Source organism: Vipera ursinii (genome assembly GCF_947247035.1).
Source record: "Vipera ursinii genome assembly, chromosome: Z".
In the NCBI taxonomy this organism is placed as follows: domain Eukaryota; kingdom Metazoa; phylum Chordata; class Lepidosauria; order Squamata; family Viperidae; genus Vipera; species Vipera ursinii.
Genome location: NC_139517.1, coordinates 10,561,371 through 10,575,105, shown reverse-complemented (window position 1 = coordinate 10,575,105; position 13,735 = coordinate 10,561,371).

The window sequence follows — 13,735 nt, the reverse complement described above, 5'->3', positions numbered from 1 at the left end:
TAGCAGCATATTCATCTTGCTTTTGCAAAGTCTGAGAGTGTTTGGTGTGTGCTTTAGTTTCGCCTCTCCTTTTTAGTTGACCGTACTGGATTTGAAAAATTCCTGTCCAGCATCCAGAGCTGGAAAGGAGCATTGACATTTTAATTTTTTCCAGATGGATGTTTATTTCATTTAGCAAAAAAAAAAAAGAATTCTTTGTGATGTTCCTTCAAGAATTGGGCATTCCACTTTGGGTAGGTTTTGGGACTAATGAGGATTCAAGGAAGAGCATGATTTTACCAAAAGAGAGAAAGAGGCCTCTAATGCTCACACCCCCTCAAAATAAAAAATAAAAAATGGGGGAGTATTTTTGCCAAAAGGTCCTTTGTGTTTAATCTTCATTTTTAAAAGAAAATAAAAATGGAGGTGGCCTCGTGCTGATTTGTGCCTTCCGAGCTAAACAGAGAAGTGGGCCGTGTCTTCTTATAAACAACTAACATGGTTAGTAGTTACGTCATTAGAAATCTCCCTTTGTGTTTGCTTTTGATGAGGAGAAAGCTTTATTCAGAGAGAGAAAGAGGCATTTTAAAAGGAGAACAAAGTAGAGGGAAAAATGGATTAAAAATAGGAAGGCAAAGTACACTAGAGATTTTCAGCTATGATTTTTTCCCCCGGCCTTTCATTTGTTTGTTATAAATGGCTGAGTGAATCATATTGCTTGTAAAAATGGCAGACAGATTTAAAATTAAAGAGAGCACAAATATCTGGAATAATATTCATTAGAATATATGGTGGATAAGAAAAAGATTATAGATTACAATCCTTTGTATGCATACTGCTAAAAGTTTATTCCGATTAAAGCGTTATACAATGCTGAAATAATAAGGCCATATTTGTACCATATTTTGCATGTTACAAATCTACATAGAAACAGCCAACTAGAAATGGTTTCCAAACTGAGTGATAATCTGTATCAGATTTACTTTTAGGATAGAAGTTTATTTTAAGCAACAAAGCAGACTCCAAGTAAGTCATTTATTTACAGAATGAGATCAATTTTCCAATGTAAAGCATTGCATATCTTCACAGCAGTTAAGATATCCAAAGGTAATTTAATATACAGTAGTTTACAGGAATACGTGGCTTAGTAAAAATTAAGTATATTGCAGAAAAATGCTCCTTGGAAAAAGAATTCAACTTTTAGAATTGATCCCATTCTCATACAAAACCATTTTCTAGAATTGTTGAGCCTTACCACATTCTCAACAAATAAGAAAACAATGTCCGACCAGATTATTACATTTATCATCGTTTTTAGAAAATTATCTGCCGTTTGAATAAGCAGAAGTGGAATAACATACCGGTGATACAGAAAGCTTGATTTCTTATGCATTTTTTTTAAAAAAACCCACTGGTTCTACAGTTAGTCCTCAACTTACAACTGATCATTTTGCGACCATTCAGAGTTATGATGGATCTCCCCATAGGGACTTACAACTCAGTTCCAGAGTTCTGACGGCCAGCTCCTCCCCCTTTTTAGTCATGTGACCATATTTCAAGCATTCAGCAATTGTCCCACACTTATGGCAGTTTATAGCATCCTATAGTCATGTGACTACAATTTACAACATTTCCGCCAGAATCCCCTGTGGTAAATAATGGGTTTGCTTAACGACTTTGGCGTTCTCTTAATGACCACCACAAAAAGTAGTGAAATTGGGGTCTGTCACGTGATAACCCACTTTACAACCATCATGACCTATGACCATAATGGCCAGGTTCTATTATAGTCATAAATCGAGGACTACCTGAATTTCTGCCAACCTCTAGTCCCTCTTGTGTCCTGAAACATCCTTTCCCATTTTAGCTCCATTTCTGATGGCATTCACTAAACAAGCTTGGGATAAGAAAGAATAGCACATTTCTCAGCTTCTGAACTTCTGAACATCTTCATCTGAGGCCGATTCAGTCAACAAAGGGCATAAAAGGTTGTTGTACAAGAGTATATTTATCAGTTAGGTATATTATCTAATACTTAATTGGAACTGCTCAGAGTTGCTCAGCTATATGTTTTAAATAAACAAACAGATCAATAAATTATTCTGCTCAGTGTTCCAATATTTGAGGGGCTGTCACAGAGAGGAGGGGGACGGGGTTCAACCTATTTCCCAAAGCACCTGAAGGCCAGACAAGGAATAACAGATGGAAACTGATCAAGGAGAGATTCAACCTGGAAATAAGGAGAAATTTCCTGACAGTGAGAGCAATCAACCAATGGAACAGACTGCCTTCAGATGTTGTGGGGGCTTCATCACTGGAGGCTTTCAAGAAGAGAGTGGACTGCCATCTGTCAGAAATGCTTGGGCAGGGGGTTGGACTAGAAAGATGACCTACAAGGTCCCTCCCAACTCTGTTATTCTATTCTAATCCTTGACTTACGGTCGCAAATGAGCCCAAGATTTTTTTCTGCTAAGCAAGGCGATTGTTAAGTGAGCCATGCCCCCTTTTATGACCTGTTTTCGCCATTGTGGTTAAGAAAATAACTTACAGTGGTTAAGTGAATCATGCAATCGTTAAATAAATTTGGTTCCCCCCATTGACTCTGTTTCCTAGAACCTCCCAAGGAAGGTTGCAAATGAACATCACAGAACCTGGGGATGCTGCAAGCATAAATAAATTCAATTGCCCCAAAGCAATTGCTGTGGGGATGCTGCATTGGTCATAAGTGGGCTAATGCCTCCTTAAGTAACACCAGCTGCCTGCAATTAGTGCAGGTTCACATCCCACCAGGCTCAAGGTTGACTCAGCCTTCCATCCTTCCAAGGTAGGTAAAATGAGGACCCAGATTGTTGGGGACAATAAGCTGACTTTGTAATAATGCCGCTTGGAGTGTGTGTGAAAGCCCTAACAAGCAGGCATATACATAGAATGAAGGCTACTGCTAAGCTTGTAAGCCGCCCTGAGTCTTCGGAGAAGGGCGGGATATAAATGTAATAAAAATAAAATAAATAAATAAAAATAAGTTTGAGAACTGGTCATAAGTCATTTTTTTCAGTGCCATTGCAACTTTGAACAATATGAAATGAATGGTTGTAAATTCAGGACTACCTTTATAGCCACCCAGCTTATAACCCTCCCAATCAAAAGTTAAAGCAGCGTAAAAGCCATATTAAACCTATGAAGCTAAACACATTAGCAACATCCAAAAACAACAAAAAACTGGCGCCAAGTCAAACCTCTGATGTGCGGCCTCCTGTAATATTTTTCTCGGTGATTTGAGGATGAGGCTCCATTGAAATTTCGCTGTTTTCAGCCCCAAAGTAGCCACAAGTTAATAATCCATGATCTTCAGTTCTGTTCACATGTACTTCTTCCATCAGTGGGTCCTTTCATCCAAGCAGATTTCATTCCCAGTTTAAGATGTACCCTCATTCGATCCAGACTGTTTTGATTAGTTTCAGATCTGTTCGGATATCAGGACACTGGGCAGCTTTATATTTCTGAGAGATGACAGATATTGCAAAGAATCACCGGCCAATCCACATTTCCTCTATGTCTAGTCAACAGTTGACCAAGGATAAGAGCTAGCCAGCAGTTACCACCCTGTTGGGTCCATGCCTAAACACACATCCCTTCCTCCTGTTAGTACCATTTCTTTATGTTCTGTACTTGCCAGGATGACCCAAATCCTTCACCTTCCCAAACTCCTATTCTGCTTGTTCTTCATTCGGGCCTTTGCAGAACATGAGCTAGAGCAAGTACAGAACAAATCATCCCTTTTAACATCCAGAGCAATTTGTTGATATTCCAGAAGTGGCATTCCCTGCTTTAAAACAAAATTTCCTAAATCCACATGTAGCATGGGGAAAGAAAGAGAATAAATTAAACAAAGAAACAAATGTCCTAGGCATAGAAGTATGCCAATATTGTTTGCAACTGCAAATCCCATGTGATCAGTAGAAAAACCCATCTCTCATTATAAACACTGGTACTCCGCCCGTGTTTGGAAGACCTTTGATCCTCCTGTTTTCACTAAAAGCTTATTTTCTTTCTGTTTTTTGCTGAGCACTCATGTCCTGTTCAAGCAGCCACACTATCAAAAGCAGGGCCTTACTTCACTGAACTTGTGACACTCTGTATTCAAAGAATTTAAACGCAATGGCAAGAAATGTAATTCTGATTATAGTGGCTACAAGTTTTAGAAGAAGAAAAGCCAGTTTTGTCCAATCGTTACATCTGTCTTTATTCAAATACTAGAATAAGATCATATGGGTCTTTCTTTGTTTTGGAATTTGGCAAAGCAGAAAAACCCCTTGAGAGCATGCCTCTTTGATTCTGGTTTTATCCTTCAATATATTCCTGATATAATGAAGAGAAGGACAAGGGGTGACATGATAGCCGTGTTCCAATATCTCAGGGGCTGCCACAAAGAAGAGGGAGTCAGGCTATTCTCCATAGCACCTGAAAGCAGGACAAGAAGCAAATGACGGAAACTAGTCAAGGAGAGAAGCAACCTAGAACTAAGGAGAAACTTCCTGACAGTTAGAACAATTAACCAGTGGAACAACCTGCCTCCAGAAGCGGTGAATGCTTCAACACTGGAAGTTTTTAAGAAGAGACTGGCCAGCCATTTGCCTGAAACGGTATAGGGTTTCCTGCCTTAGCAGGGGGTTGGACTAGATGACCTCCAAGGTCCCTTCCAACTTCTTCTTCTTCTTCTTCTTCTTCTTCTTCTTCTTCTTCTTCTTCTTCTTCTTCTTCTTCTTCTTCTTCTTATTATTATTATTATTATTATTATTATTATTATTATTATTATTATTATTATTATTATTATTATAGTATACACTGCATGAATGAAAACAAAAAAAACTTAATTATACATTTATTGTATTCCTTAACTTACAATCACAATGGAGCCCAAAATTTCTATTGCTAAACAAGACAGTTGTTAAGCATGTTTTGCCCCATTTTACGATCTTTCTTGCCGCAGTTGTTAAGTGACTCACTGCTGTTGTTAAGTTAGTGACACGGTTGTTAAGTGAATCTGGCTTCCCCATTGACTTTGCTTGTCAGAAGGTCACAAAAGCCCATCACAGGACCCCAGGACGCTGAAACCGTCATAAATATGTACCAGTTGCCAAGCATCCTCATTTTGATCATGTGACCATGGGGGATGCTGCAATGGTCACAGGAAACTTGTGTGATAAATGGTCATAAGTTATTTTTTCCAATGCCTTTGTAACACACACACACACACACACACACACACACACACACACACACAATAGATCAGAGGTCTTCAAACCTGGCCCTTTTATGACTTGTGGACTTCAACTCCCAGAATTCCTCACCCAGTGTGTCTGTTGAAGTTCACAAGTCATAAAAGGGCCAAGTTTGAACAGCCCTGATATAGATGATATAAAGGTAAAGGTTCCCCCGCACATGCATGCTAGTCGTTTCTGACTCTAGGGGCCGGTGCTCATCTCCATTTCAAAGCTGAAAAGCCAGCGCTTGTCCAAGGACGTCTCTGTGGTCATGTGACCGGCATGACTAGATGCCAAAGGCGCACAGAGTGCTGTTACGTTCCCACCGTAGTGGTCCCTATTTTTCTACTTGCATTTTTACGTGCTTTCGAACTGCTAGGTTGGCAGAAGCTGGGATGAGTAACAGGCGCTCACTCTGTTATGCGGCACTTGGGATTTGACCCGCCAAACTGCCGACCTTCTGATCGACAAGCTCAGTGTCCTAACCCACTGAGCCACCGCGTCCCTTTCATAGATGATATAGAGATAGATAAATATAGAGATATATAGATACAGACAGAAAGAGATGATAGATAGATAGACAGATAGATAGATAGATAGATAGACAGACAGACAGATAGATAGAAAGAAATAGAGGTATAGGTGCATAATATACTGTATGGAAATATATACAGTACACTGTAAAAGGAAATAGATAGAGCTAGATAAACATAGAGAGATATACCTATAGATATAGACACACACAGCAAACAACAGCATGCATATACTGTATGGAAATATATATACTGTAAAAGGACAACATATACATATATGTATACACATGTGTGTGTTTCCTTTTACAATATAAGAAAAACATGCTTTAAACAGCAGACAGATTTTAAGTCATCAAAAAATCTCAGCATCAGAGAGGAAGTATCTGTAATTACAAACAACGTGCAATGGAAAAAATATGTTGTGGGACTTTAAATTCAAAGATTATTTGTCTCAGCCCCTGGAAACTAACTAAAGAAATTCTAGCTTTTGTTATGTATCCCATCTTGCAGTCTGTGCCCATTTATTGTGGGAAGCAAGAAACCTTTTAAATGGTGGGAATGCATGACTCATACGGTACATTGTGACTAATCAGGAAATTTGAAGATTGCCAAAATGACAGTGTTTTCCTTTCTCTCATTTGTAATAATCTGTTGGAGAGGGAAATGGAAAGCGAAGAAGAAAACAAGCATCCAGAAGTCACAAGACGATTTGGGGATAGAAGGGTGAGAGAGAGGGAGATCTGCATTGTGATGTTACCACTTGTGTCATCATTTTTGAAATCATTTCAATTAGCTCCAGATTTCTGGGCTTTCAGTTCATATTACATGGGTATCATATTACATAGGTATCATATTATATAGGTATCATATTACATGGGTATCATATTATATGGGTATCATATTACATGGGTATCATATTATATGGGTATCATATTACATGGGTATCCATTCCTGCTGCAGGGTCCTGATTGACCAGTATATAGGTAGCCCTCAACTTACGACCACAATTGATCCCAACATTTCTCTTGCTAAATGAGACAGTTGTTAAGTGAAATTTGCCCCATTTTACAACCTTTCCTGCCATAGTTGTTAAGTGAATCACTGCCGTTGTTAAATTAGTAGCATGTTTGTTAAGTAAAGCTGGCTTCCCCATTGACTTTGTTTGATAGAAGATTGCAAAAGATTATCTCATGACCCGGGGACACTGGATCTGTCATATATATGAATATTGATCAAGTGACATGCTTTATTGAAGTCAAGCAGAACAGACCTGAAACAGTGGCTGCTGCGCAGCTACTTATATGGTTGGCCACTAGGCGGCGGCCAATAGGTTTAAAGAAACCTGTTCCCACCCCAAATCTACCAATGATATTCCTGGAGACAACAAGTGTGGCTTGGTCTGTAGCTGTTACACAGACACACCACTGAGTAACCGTTAAGCAGCATTTAAACAGACACGTGAATCAGTACAAGCAAAAACCCCAATACATTACAGTCACAGGTCACTTTTTTCGGTGCCATGGTAACTTCTAACAGTCTTGATAGTGACCCCCTTGCTTAGTGACCAAAATTCTGATTCCAATTGTCATAAGTCGAGGACTATCTATAATGACAATAAACCTGCTCATAGCCTCATTTTCTTGATTTTTTTGGGGGGGGGGAGATATCATTTTTACGGGCCCAGCCACAATATCCTGTCACACACACATATTCCCTTCGCCAGGAAATTCTAAAAACACCCCAAAAGTTTAAACCTGACCAGTTATTTTGTGGAGTTTGTGCTTATCCCATTTGCTTATCACTGTGCAAATACATTTCAGCTTCAGATTTTTGAAAGGGTGCCAGTTTAAGGGGTTTGAGCAAGCCGGGGCATGCAAAAGAGAGATTTTCCCTTTATTTAATAGTTTTGGGATCTTCTACTTTTCCTCAGGCACATCCAAATAACTAGAGGGCACTTTTTTTATAAATTTAAAAAAAGAGAAAACACTCACACCCAACATGAAACTCAAGCTCTTGCAGGAAGAATAGAAAGTGAAAGAACTTCACAGCTGAAACAGACCTTCAGAAACTCAGTTGCTTGATTCATCAATCACTACTTAGTTATCAGTGGAGTATGTCTTAGACTAAATGCTCTGGCAGATGCAGAATCTGGATGAAAATGTGAGTTGAATTCTTTACTCTCTCTCTCTCTCTCTATATATATATATATATATAAATATATATAAAAGCAATTATCCTTAGCAGAAATAGTTCTGTTTATTCCCAATGCCAAGTGTTTCTGCTTTGAATATTTGAAAGTCAGACTTGAGAAGTTAATTGGGAAAAGCCTCTTCACCCTAGGAAAAAGTTTAATTTGTTGACTGAATGAAAATGAAAGGATGTTTGTGGCTGGGGTAGTAAAAATCATATATCACCTCCAAATAATAAAAAATAGGCTGGGTTTGCACAACACCCCTAAACATAAATTTGGCAAACCTATTTTAACAAAAGATGTTGTGCAAATTCAAAAGATCAGGTTGAGGGAAACTCTGGTTCAGTCAACCATGGGATAAGTCTATCAGGTGAAGATAGTTTGAATGGGAGAGCCAGAGGGGACAAGATTTTATAGTATTAAAGCAGGGGTCTTCAAACTTGGCCCTTTTATGATTTGTGGACTTCAACTCCCAGAATTCCTCAGCCAGTGTGTCTGGCTGAGGAATTCTGGGAGTTGAAGTCCACAAATCATAAAAGGACCAGGTTTGAAGACCCCTTGCATTAAAGCATGGTCATTGCCACATCCGGCTACTGACACCCCTACTGAGAATTCAAAGAGCTACATGGTCTTGCCGAACTCTGAAGACCAAGTTTCAACAGAGATAGTAACAACTCAGGTTAAATCTTCTATTTTTGTGTGACATGCTTAACCATAAACTAACTAGACTAAGTTTGTACAACACATTCAGTAAAAATGCAGCGAGCTGATTTGTGGATCAGGTTAAGATTTGAGGTAAACCTATTGTTAGCTGATGTTTTTGGAAATGTAACTGCAGAGACCAAGTTTTATCCAGCTGTGGGTAACTTCCTGATGTGCTATGAGAGTTGAATTTGTTGGAAAATGGTTGGGAAGCTTAGATCTGAAGGTAAGTGGAAGCGAAGGAAAGCTATAATCTATGATCATTATCTTTCTATTCTTGGAAAGAGTAATTAATTAGAGTAATTAATTAACCTGAGGTCCTCTAGTTACTAGTAACCATCTCCAATATACACTGCATAAACACGACAAAAAATAAATAAAATAAATTATGCATATACCCACATACACACATACATATGTGGCCCAGAGAAACCACACAGTCTTTATACATCTGAACTAGGCTGTGTTGTTTGCTCCTCTGGGCCACATATGTGTATGTGTATGTGGGTATATGCAGATATCATTTTATTTATTTTTGTCGTGTTTATGCAATGTATATTGGAGGTGGTTACCCTTTGAGAGCTGTAAGCAAAAAAATCTCATTTTCATGTGTGCTGATTAGTGTACATTTAAAGTGACAATAAAATTATTATTCTGTTCTGTTTTTCTACATGAAGTTGGGCATAATATAATTTGATTTTGGCTTGGAAGAATATACATAGACCTACCTTCCTTCCTTCCTTCCTTCCTTCCTTCCTTCCTTCCTTCCTTCCTTCCTTCCTTCCTTCCTTCCTTCTGTAAGGTTTTCCACTTAGTCTCACAACTGTCCCAGCATTACTCAGGAATTTAAAAGAGCCAAAGAAACTCCTGAGCCAAGGTTTCAGCAAGCAAACAACTTTTATTTTGATCAAAATAGAGTTGGGTGACTCTATCTCTCTTCATGGCTGGTAGAGAGATGAAGGCAACAACCAGGAAAGATGTCTTCCACCTTTTATACCTTTCCAGAACAAAAAGTTCAGGTCCCAGTACCAGGCACAAGATAGCACAAAAAATAATTCCTAAATGATGACTCATCCACAGCAACCCAGGCTCCATCCGTAACCTTTCCCCCCCTCCCCTCACCGTGCTCTTTTCATGTAAAGCAATCACCTGTACCTAAAGCATGAAACATTTGCTTTTATATAACTAATTTCCCGATCTAAAGCACCTACAAAGCTGCTTGCACATAAACATATATATATATAATGATCACAAAGTATCTATCACTACTAATATCACTACTACTAATTTATAGGTTAGTTAGCTGGTTCATGTCAGCCCAGTTGTGGGTTGTTCACTCTATGCATAGTCTGCAACAACCACTCATTTAGTTTATGCATAGTCTGCAACAACCAATCATTTAGTTGTAGGTTTGAAGTTACAACAGCATTGAAACAAGTGAATTACAACTGGTCTTCGCCGATCGCAAGATCAAAATTTAGGCATTTGGCAACTGATGTGTATTTATAATGGTTGCAGCATCCCAGGGTCATGTGACAGCCATTTGCAACCTTCCAACAAGTAAAGTCACAATGGGGGAAGCTTGATTGACTTAAACACGTGATTCACTTAACTGCAGATATTTACTTAACAACTGTGGCTTACTTAGAGCTTTTGGTTGTAAGTCAAGGACTGCTTGTACAATGTTTTCACAAGCCCTGCCTTGGGACGATAGATGAACTGAATTCATAGGATGCGGTGGGTAAAATGTGAGTCGGGAGTCAAGAGATTTCTGATGTGTGAATTTCAATGCAACAATAAGATAATCGTGGTTGCTCTGCTGCTTTTTTCCCCTAGCATACTTCACAGGGTTATTTTGAAGATAAAATTGGACAAGATAATAAAATCAAACAGTCAAGATAGGACCAGGCAAGTGAACAATAAAACAGATCTATGCAATCTGAAAAGGGATAGGGAAAGATGACAAATTGGAATTCATCTAGGAAAACTTTCCTAGATTAGATGTAAATCCAATTCTTTAAAGCCAAATTATACGTCAGGCTGTCACTTAGGAACCACGGCAACTGTAGTCAGATATATTTGGTAGATATCCAGTTGGGAAAACCTGATGAATGGACCAGAGTTGTTTGAATCAAGAGGGTGATAGCAGGCTGTTGGATGAAATCTACAAATCTAGTTTGATCCAGCTTTCTTGTAGCTCCTAAAATTGGAATGGAGGAAGAGGCTATTGAAAAACAGTAAATGTGCCGCTCTTATGCACATATTTTCCAGAAATACATGCCATCACTGACTTTATTTAAGCATGGCCTTCAACATCCTGTAAGTTTGGAGCGGGGGGGGGGGGGGATTTGAAAGCATAACCATCCTTTTAGTGGTTTCCAGATCTTTCCAGAGCAGCCAGCGTTTTCAGTTCTTTTAGTGCATTGGGGGATTTTATTTATTTATTTTATTTTATTGGATTTATATACCGCCCTTTCCCGAAGGACTCAGGGCAGTTTACAGGGTACTTAAAACATTGATACAAAAATTAAAAACAATTAAAAAGAATTAAATTTAATCCCTGAAAAAAATATAAAAACCTCAATTAAAAACTCTCAGCCTGGGCCGGAGAGCTCAAAGTGCCAGGTCTTCAGGTCCCGGCGAAATGAACAAAGGTCGGGGGCGGTCCTATGCTCCGCGGGCAGCTGGTTCCAGAGGGCAGGCACACCCACAGAGAAGGCCCTCCCCCTGGGTGTTACCCGCCGGCAATCTTTAACCGCCGGCACCCTGAGAAGGCCCTCCCTGTGGGAGCGCACTGGACGAAGGGAACTTGATGCTGGCAGCAGGTGTTCCCTCAGATATCCCAGACCCAAGCCATTAAGGGTTTTATAGGTCATCACCAGCACCTTGAATCTTTTTTTAAGGGAAAAAATGGATCTTTATACTTTGCTGATGCTTCAAGAATCCATTTTGTCCTTCAACTGCTTTACACCCCAAAAAGATGGTTCTCTGGCTCCCACCCTTGTTTAAAGAGTTGACATTGATGTTCCTCACAAAACCTGGGGCTGTCCTTGAGCTGATAGAGGTTTTGCACTCTTCAAATGCTTTACATCCCAAAAAGATGGTTCTTTGGCCTCACAAGATCTGGGGCTCTCCTTGAGATGATAGAAGTTGTGCATCCTTGCTTTATGCAGCAGACTCTTTCTTCTTCCTACCTGTAAGAACAAAATCAGCACACTCCATTCCGCCAACCAAAGGAAGATCTTTCTGACCGGGCCTTGCAATTATCACCTATTTTATTTTTCTTCCTAACAGATCAAACTCTGGCAACATCTGGCTTTCTGTGACTGGGAAATAGGTAGGACTATCCACTAGCAAACTATCTGCTATCAGATAGTCCTTAATTTACAACAATTTGCTTGAACTTATAACAGCGTTGGAAAAAAAGTGACTTATGACCGTTTTTCACACGTATGACCTTTCTAGCATTCCCATGGTCACATGATTAAAATCCATATACTTAGCAATTGACTCATATTTATGACAGTTGCAGTGCCAGGGGTCATGTGATCACCTTTTCAAACTTCTGACAAGCAAAGTGGATGGGGAGGCCAAATTCACTTAGTAATTGTATTACTAACTTAACAACTGCAGTGATTCACTTAACAACTGTGGCAAGAAAGATTGTAAAATGGGGCAAAACTTGCTTAACAACTGTCTTGTTTAGCAACAGAAAATTTGGGCTCAATTGCAGTCATAAGTCGAGGACTACCTGTATGTCGCGGGCCAAGTAAAAGTTTTGATGTGGGTTTTGCTAAATCTTTGTGTCTTTCCCTTAAAGACTATTCCTAGCCTGTTATTCTCTTTCAGGAAATCAACTGGGCAGATGTGAAAAGAGTTGAGCGCTGCTTTCTCAGGCCAAGTAAGCTGTGAATTGTTATTTGAGTAATTTTAGCAAGAGGACTATCTAAGAAAAAAAGGGTTGTAGCAGCTGCTAAGGTGCTGCGGAAGGCCAGGATGAATGAAGAATTCAAGATGGGGCCATCAAGTCCAGTTCGAAGAGGTGAACTTCAGGAGGTCTCTGATGAAAAAGAGCCAAGCAGGCTTAGATATGGAAATTCAATCAAGAAAACTCCTGAAACGACAGAGCTTCTGTTCATTACTCTTCCAGAGCAAAGGTTGTGGAAACAGCTCCTGGGAATCCTCTCTCCATCCCTTTGGGAAGTTAAGGTTTCAGCAGCCCACCAAAGCAATTCGCCAGTCATCTCTTTCACTGGCTCCCCAGAGGTGGTTCTGAGAGCCAAAGAAACGATCAGCAAATTGCTTATTTTGGTAGGCTCCCAGGTTCAAGTCAACCGGATGGATGCTCCACTCCTTAAAGCTGTTGGCTTCTTCCAACTTCAGAAGGGATCCCATCTTTTCCTTTGGGAAGGAGAAACTTCTCACATCAGGGCAGATGCCGTGGTGAGGATCGGCACCAAAAGTGGTCTGGACAGTGGAAATGCCGTGTTTGCTCAGAGGGTGTGGAGCCCAGAAGGGTCTCTTTATACAAACTTGGACATTCACTTTTCATGTCCACCAACAGCTGCTCTAGCAGCTGGGATGGTGAAACTGGCCTTGGAGGCCGCCTCGCGGAAAGGATTCCAGTCTGTAGTTGTAACCTACTCATCAGGCAGTACAATCTCTGCAACTGAAGCTGAGGTAATAGTTCTAGGAATGGAGGCCTTTAGGAAAAAACATCCTGTCGGTCCCTTGAAAAGCCTTCACCTGGTCTCTGAAGACGGACATGCCGCTACGCTATTCTACAAGGAATGTCAGAAACACTGGTCTTCTGGAAAAGATGACTCAGAGAAGTTAAGAAACATGCTATTGTCTTTAGAGTCCACCAAGATTGAGGTAGCGATCAGTCCTGATGAAAAGAAAAAAGTAAGTATCTGTTGTTGTTTTTTTAAAAAATCAGTTACAGTTACAGGTTGACTTACAACCATTTGTTTAAGGCCCTTTTGAAGTTAAGACACTGGAAAAAGTGATTTATGACCCCTTTTCACACTTATGACTATCGCCGCATCACGTGACAAAAATTTAGA